Raw genomic sequence first — 8572 nt, 5'->3', positions numbered from 1 at the left:
GTTCTCACAGTTGCAGTCCAAGAAATGCATTTGTCTCTTTCACATTTTGCAAGGGACATGTAAGAAACGGCAAGAAAAAAATACACAGATATAACTGTAACTACAAATTTTATTGGTGGCTTATTATACAAATGCTCCAAGTGAAGATGCTGTACCTATCTGTACGCAATGCAACAAGGACTGCTCACTTGGAATAACTTTTCAATTGACTTAAATTGTGGTAATCCTGTCAATATTGTAATGTCATTATGGGTGCATTAAGAATTAGGCTGAGTGATGACACCTGACAGCTTTACAAACATTTGTAGAATGTAGAAAGGCACCAACTCTATGAATTAATGTATACTCCAATATAATTTCGGAATTAACCCTCTTACATTGCATAAACAACTGATTAACACATGTTTACAAACTGCATTACATTCCAACAGTTGTTACATTCTCTCATGACTCATGCCGTCCTTTTCGTGGATGCAGACTTCTGGGCAGCATGAGCACATTTCAGATTGGCATCATGCACCGCATCCCACATCAATAGCAGTTCGAAAGGCCGAAAACGGTGCACTAGCAGCAACTCACGGTAATAGCAAGGATTGAAAGAGTCATCTTGGGTTGAAGGAACCCTGACTCCAGCTGTCCTGAATCCGCTATGGGAGCGCGGGGCTAGTCCAGTCTTGGCCAGACACATCCCCCAAAAGACATCATCAATGGGGTATAGTTCAAGGTCTTGGGCTATCTGGTAAATGATGTGAGCTGTATACACAGACATAAGTATGCCCGCTCCACTAACGTATGGTGGGTACGACTTGATGGTGGTCACTATTTCTGGCACATAATACTTGCTCGACTTCTGGCGATTGGGCCCAAACCCATAAACGAGATGGCCCACAAACAGGTGTTGGTGAACCTTCATGCCTAGCAAGTAATCAACCATGTTATCAGTGTTGGCAAAGACATCATCATCTCCATTGAAGATGAATTTAGCTCTGGGGCAAAATTCACTGACCCACTGCAGCAACTTGTATTGTTTGAGGGTGAGGTTGAAAAAGGTATCCAAGAAATCCCATTGTAGGACATCTCTGTGTTCTCTGTTTTCCATGGCTAAAAGCTGATTCAATTTCCTCCTTTCCTTTTGGTCAGGAGAGACACCAGAGATAAAGACTCTCTTAATTAGGACCCCATTGAATTCGCGTTCTTTGCCCCAGGTCTTCCTTACCATTTCCCGCCGATCCTGGTTGAAAGGGTGAGATTTGATCACCAGGAGCAGGAAGACATTCTGAGATCCTTCTCGACCACCGCATTTGTCTGGGACATTTTGAATCATGTCAAATTCTCGACAGTGTTTATACATCAAGAAGTTTTTTATGTGCTCTTTCTCTTGATGAAATGAGGACAGGTGAAACAATGTCGTGTTCGTGTGGCACTTTGACTTGAGCACTGATTTAGTTGCATCAGCAGTAACAACCTTGGGCAGATCTTTGCGATGAACAGTTTCTGCAATATCATCAGTCTCTCGACGTTGGTCATTATCCCAGAACATGAAGAACAATCCCAGAGTAATCAAAACACCCAGCACTACTTTCTCATAGAATCGCCGACGTCTACTCATCTTTCACCTGAAATAAAGAAAAAATATGGATTAATTCAAAGAAAACTTTACATTTACATGATGCTTGAGAAGAATGGGAAGTTTAAACTGTAATGAGTTTCACTAATGATTTGTAACATTGACCTCAAAATGGTGGTGAGGTAAGGAATAGGCAGGGCCCTACACACTGTTGAAAGTTTAATTGACCTGAAGCATTCCATCCCAGCAGAAAAACAAATCTACCTATAGGATACCATCACTGTCATTAAACTGAAAATCGCATAGTTTTTTTCTGGGCCTTAAAGATATATGATTCCAAAGGCTTTATTCCACCTCGCTTCACAGCTCTCATCACTCCTCTCGGGGCTTAATCTGAGCTGGGCCAGACATAGAGCAATATAGCAAAATGCAGACATTTTGGTCCATGATATTGCACCTGTTAATCTGCTCCAAGATCAATTGATCCTTACTCTCTCAAATAGCTGTCCATTTCTCTTTCATCCATGTGTCTATCTAAAAGCCTCTTAAATCTCATTGATGCATCTACCCTTATCACTACCCAGGCTGTGCATTCCATACAACCACAATTTTCTTTTTGTTAAAAAAAAATACTACTTCTGACAAACCCCTATACTTTTCTCTAATCACCTTAACATTATGTCCCCTCATATTAGTCATTTTTGCCTGGGAAAATGTTGTTGGCTCTCCATTCTATCGATGCCTCTTATCAACTTATACACCTCTATCAAATCACCACTCCCCACCCACCCCCCAACCCCACCTTTGCTCTAAAGAGTAAGGTCCCAGCTCGTTCACCATTCAGGTTGAGTTCACAGGTTACTGATACTATGGATGATGATGCATTATTGACCATTGATTAGTAACTGAATATATGGCAGTGCAGGGAAGGTAACGTGTTAGCATAGGTACTGAAAACATCTGATTTTCATGGTATTTCAACCTGGTCTATGTATGCCTACAATAGGAGAAACAAAGTGAAGTATACTCAAGGACCTTGGCTTTTTGCTTCTATTTTAACCAGAGAATTGTATTCAAAGTTAAATTGGCAGTGGCCCACCCACCCTGCCGTCCATTGGTAAAGCCACTTTATGAAAGGCTACAACTAAGGCATAACTAGTCCCAATGGCAAGGTTGATTCCACCCAGTCATTCAGTAGTAAGCAATTGTGACAAGACAGCGAAGCCATCGCAGGCCCATATCTATTGAAGGAAAACGGCACCAGCATCACCTACGGCAGGAATTTACGCTTCATGAAGAGCAGTGAACCTTAGACTCCAAGAGTCTAGAAAAAAGCACAAGTAACTGGTAGCAGAACAGGGCAGATAGTTAGCATGATCCACAATGTGTATGAGTAAAACCTTGGATGCCAGGAGCCCTGAAAAGACGCCAGTGACTGATAGCAGAACGATGTGTACAAGTAAAACTATTTGCACTGGAATGCAACTTGAGTCATTTTAAAATTATGCAATCCTAGAATAATGCAATCTAAACAGGCCCTTCGGCTTAACTGGTCCATACCAATCACAGAATCCTCCCTGCTGGTCCCAGTTGTCTTGTTTGGCCCATAACTCTCCAATCCAGTCCCTTCCATGTACCTGTCCAAATGCCTGTTAAATGTTGCAGTTGAACCCACTTCAACCACTTCCACTGGTAACTACTTCCGGGTACTCACTGTCCTCTGTGTACACAAGTTATCACCAAGGTCTGTTTTCAATTTTTCCCCTCTTCTCTTCTATCTGTGACCTCTCATGTTGGACTCTGCAACTTTCCAATAATGACAATCTACCTTATCAATACCCCTTACGATTTTAAACTTCTGAGGTCACCTCCCATTCTCCAAGGAATAAAGGTCCAGCATGGCCAGCCTCTCTGTAACCCAGGCCCTCTAGTCCAAAAGCATCCTCGTAAATCTCTTCTGCACCCGCTCCAACTTGGCGGCGTCTTTCCTATAACAGGGTAACCAAAATTGTAGATAATGTTCCAAAAGTGGTCTCAACAAAAACTTATGTAACTGCAAATAATGCCCCGCCCCTAAACTCTACATCATAACTGATGAAGGCTAGCATGCTAAACGCTTTTTTAACCATCTTGCTTTTCAGTGAACTATGCATTTGTCCGTGCCTTGCCTTTCATTGTATAAGCCCTACTCCATTTGAATGTCTATCACCTCACATATCACCATATAACAATTACAGCACGGAAACAGGCCATCTCAGCCCTTCTACTCCGTGTCGAATGCTTGCTCTCACCTAGTCCCACGGGCCCGCACTCAGCCCACAACCCTCCATTCCTTTCCTGCCCATATACCTAACCAATTTTACTTTAAATGATAATGTTGTACCTGTCTCTACCACTTCTACTGGAACCTTGTTCCACACAGCTACAATTCTCCGAGTAAAGAAGTTCCCCCTCCTGTTACCATTAAGCTTTTACCCCCTAACTCTAACCTCATGTCCTTTACCTTGAATCTCCCATACTCTCAATGGAAAAAGCCTATCCACGTCAACCCTATCTATCCCCCTCGTAATTTTAAATACCTCAATTAAGTCCCCACTCAAGCTTCTAAGCTCCAAAGAATAAAAATCTAACTTGTTCAACCTTTCTCTGTAACTTAGGTGCTGAAACCCATGGAACATTCTGATAAATCTCATCTGTACCCTCTCTATTTTTTTGACAACTTCCCTAAAATTCGGTGACCAGAAAAGTACACGGTATTCCAAATTTGGCCTCAACAATATCTTGTTCAATTTAAACATTACATCCCAATTCCTATACTCAATTCTCTGATTTATAAAGGCCAGCAAACCAAAAGCTTTGTTCACCATCATATCCACGAGATTCCACCGTCAGAGAACTATGCGCCATATTCCTAGATCACACTGTTCTACTGCATTCTTCAATGCCCTACCATTTACCATGTATGTTCTATTTTGATTAGTCCTATCAAAAAGTAGCACCTCACACTTATCAGCATTAAACTCCATCTGCCATCGTTCAGCCCACTCTTCTAACTGGCCTAAATCTCTCTGTAAGCTTTGAAAATCTACTTCATTACTTCATTATCCACAACGCCACCTACCTTAGTATCATCTGCATGCTTACTAATCCAATTTACCACCCCATCATCCAGATCATTGATGCATATGACAAACAATATTGGACCAAGTACAGATCCCTGAGGCACACCACTAGTCACCGGCCTCCACCCTGACAGTTATCCACCACTACACTCTGGCATCTCCCATCTAGCCACTGTTGAATCCATTTTACTATTCTATATTAATACCTGACGATTGAACCTTCCTAACTAACCTTCCGTGTGGAACCTTGTCAAAGGCCTCACTGAAGTCCATATAGACAACATCCACTGCTTTACCCTCGTCAACATTCCCTTTAACCTCTTCAAAAAATTCAATTTTCTGTCAAACATGAGCTTCCAGGCACAAGTCCATGTTGACTGCTCCTAATCAGAACCTGCCTATCCACATAATTATAAATACCATATCTAAGATTACTTTCCAATAATTTACCCACCACTGACGTCACAATTACAGGCCTATAATTTCTAGGTTTACTCTTAGAACCTTTTTTCAACAATGGAACCACATGAGATATACGCCAATCCTCCGGCACCACCACCTATTCTAATGATATTTGAAATATTTCTGTCAGAGCCCTTGCTATTTCTACACTAACTTCCCTTAAGGTCCTAACGAATAACCTGTCAGTTCCCGGAGACTTATCTACTTGTATAACCCTTAATAGAGCCAGTACTTCCTCTTCTTTAAACAGCTCAGGTATTTGTAAAGTAAAGGTGATAGCGGAGTAACACACCGACGGGAGTAACGTGAATAGACCCGTTAGTCAGGAAAGTCATCTGATTGATAAGGTTATTTATTTCCAATAAGTCAACACGAATCTGATGGTGGAATATGTTGTACTCTTTTGGACGTGGTTATGTCCAGTTTGTAATCACATAGTTGTTGTCCTTCATTGTAATGGCCCAATTGTGGACAAATATTTAAGATTGCAGTGTGGAGTTAAATCTGGCGAAAGGGAATGTCCTGTGTTCAAAAGAAAAGATTATTCCAAAATCATAACTTTTCACCAGAGTTCACATGTCCCATCCTGCTACTGTGTCTTTCCTATAAGCCCACAGCGATTTCTGCCCTCAGCTGTCACTGAAGTTTATAGTCTGACAGTAAATTGGTCCCAAAGTAAAAAATAATTTCATCCGATGGCACCACCCGATCTGAACCAGGATGCGGGTCGCGGTTGCTCCCTGGAGCAGATCGATTTGTCGTGAGATACTGTATGTAATCATTGTCACCGTGTACAGAGGTACAAAATTAAGCCTGGATCGAACAGCACATCAGAACCATTGGCTCGAAGGAGTTTTTGTGTCGTTTAGTTCCTGCGCTGTGGAGCAGGGTCTGGAGTTACGGGCTGATGAGTGTGAGTGCAGGCTTATGTGTGTGTTGTCAACTGAACATTACTCTGATTGTGTTCACTTACTGTTTGGTCCCACGGAATTCCGGTGCTCGGATTCGCTGCTAACAGAATCAGGAGCTCAGCACAGAGTAAACACAGAGACTGTACTGGGTGGGCGACGTTATGATGAGTTAATACGCCCATTTGTGACGGCAGGTTTTCTAGTGTTTCTTCTTATGGTCCGGGGCCCCCATTCCGGGTCTTGATCTGGACCGCGGACTCCGGACTCCGGGTCTTGTAGCCGTCCTTCCTTTCACCCTTTGAGTCAATAAGTCACACCTGTGGATCATTGTGGCTTGTTTGGACTCAAGGAGGCGCACCTGCTGCCCATCGGCTGGTCGGTGGATATAAGGGGCTGGGAGACTGAGTCTAGTTGGGGTGGGATACAGAGAGAGATGATGAGAATTAATCTAAGTGAATTGGGGGTGCAGGAATTCACATTAAAGTGGTGCTGGGCATGGGTGAGAGAACATAGGTCAGGGTATTTTTAGCTTAAGGGGTACAGGGTTTTTTTATAGGATATGATGGATAAACAGAAATAGGGTACTAGGATGGGGAGGATAAAGTGTAGGTTAGGGTATGTGTATGTGTGCGATTGGGTGAAGGGCTTTAGAATGGGAGTCAATCGCATACTCTGGAACAGAAGGAGGCGGCAATGCACCATTAAGTTGGGTGCCAACCGGCGTAAAACACGACAGAGAGAGAGAGAGAGAGAGAGGGAGAGTCTAGATGGGGGCCGTCCTGCTCTGAACCTGTTTTGTCCTGCTTCCCTGGTAGGCGCTGGTCCCGCGGTTCCTTCCGGTTTGCCCAGCTGGCGCTGTCGCGCTGTCCGGCTGTCCATCCCGTATTGACCTCCTCGTCCTGTGTTGCGCTGATCGTCCTGTTTTCCCTGTGCAGACCCGTGCGCCATGTTTGTCCTGCTGGGGCTGTTCGGCCGATCTTCGTTCCTGTTCGCCCTGTCTTGGAGTACCCACCGATAATCAACTACTTCTGTGAGTCAGTCTCGGAGTCATCCTGGACTTAGTCCCCTTCCTATCCCTTGCCTCCGTCGGGTAGGTCAGGCCAGATTGCCGTTACCTGGCGGAGGGCTCTGCCCCTTTTCCTACCCCTCCCACCCCTCGTCGGGGTCAGGCCGGATTGCCGTTACCTGGCGGAGGGTTCTGCCCCTTTTCCTACCCCTCGCCCCTGTCGGTCAGGTCAGGCCAGATTGCCGTTACCTGGCGGAGGACTCTGCCTGTTTCCTACCCCTCGCTCCCGACGGGTGGTACCCCGCACCTGCCCAGTTTTACCGCGTCTTGCCCAGGCCTCTGTGTTCACGCCTGGGAGGCGGAAGTGCCAAGGAGTCCGAAGGTCTCTGCCCCTTTCCTACCCCTCACCTCCGTCAGGTAAGTCAGGCCAGATTGCCGTTACCTGGCGGAGGACCCTGCCTTGCCATGAACTCCAAGACCCTACTTTGCCTGAACTATCTCTGAACCCCTGGAGCACCTTTGAATGCCACGTTCCTCCCGCCATGGTCACTCCACCTTGGTCTATCCTTTAGTTGTACCTGTCCTGCCCCTAGTACTTCAGTGCCTGCGTCCTGCATTTGGGTCCATTCCATGTCCCCTTATGACATTTCTACCATTTCAATACTGATTTTAACATTGTGTGGTTTTGCGGATCCCTCTGATTTTTTTTTGCAGGAGTGAGTGTGCTATTTTAGCAAAGACAACAAGTATGTGTCAGTGATATTGAAAATTAAACTTTATGAGTTAAATCTCATTGTTGATAACAAATGTCGATGTGCATTGTGTTATGCTCCTCCGGTACCTATTAATAGGGCCACTGATTGTATGTCCGTGGTCTTCTACTGCCGTTGCCCATTTAGTCCAATGTTCGACATGTTTCGCGTCCAGTGATACCGCTCTGCACAGTGCAGTAGTTCGTGATTATTTGAGTTACTGTCGTCTTCCTGGCAGATTAAATCAGTCCGCCTTTAACCACCGATCGCTCTCATTACCAAGACGATTTTTATCTCTCAGAATTGCCGCTACCTGATTTTAATCACAGCATCATTCTCCATAAACTGAGACTGTTAAACTTATCAATCCCAGGAGTTCAGCAGTTCCTGCGATATTCAAACTGCATCCGCTGGCACCGACAAACATTCCACTCTCAAAATCACTGAGATCACATTTCAGCTCCATGGTGATGTTTGTTTGGAGACAGAACGTACCCTGTGCTAAGGAACAGGTCACGGAGTGACCCACTGATAATGCTGTGGGTTTAGTTAATAATTACCACCAGGAGCTGACTGAGCATTAACCAGCGTGTGTTCATTACTTACAGAACCCGTAACACAGCCTCACTGGGACAGGGTGGCAACAGAACCTGGAGCCGCGGTACACGGTAAGAGGCTCTATATACTGAAATATAAACATCACAAAGGCAGTCAGACACTTTTATGAACACGAATGGAATTGATAACGTTGA

At 44.4% G+C, this 8572-nt stretch overlaps 1 pseudogene; it reads right to left on the bottom strand.

Annotated features, from left to right (window-relative positions):
* Positions 1–451: 451 nt before the first annotated feature.
* Positions 452–1609, bottom strand: LOC140723423 (N-acetyllactosaminide beta-1,3-N-acetylglucosaminyltransferase 3 pseudogene; annotated as a pseudogene).
* Between the last annotated feature and the right edge of the window lie 6963 nt (positions 1610–8572).

Source organism: Hemitrygon akajei, unplaced genomic scaffold (genome assembly GCF_048418815.1).
Source record: "Hemitrygon akajei unplaced genomic scaffold, sHemAka1.3 Scf000113, whole genome shotgun sequence".
In the NCBI taxonomy this organism is placed as follows: Eukaryota; Metazoa; Chordata; class Chondrichthyes; order Myliobatiformes; family Dasyatidae; genus Hemitrygon; species Hemitrygon akajei.
This window is presented reverse-complemented; position numbering and strand designations above follow the sequence as displayed.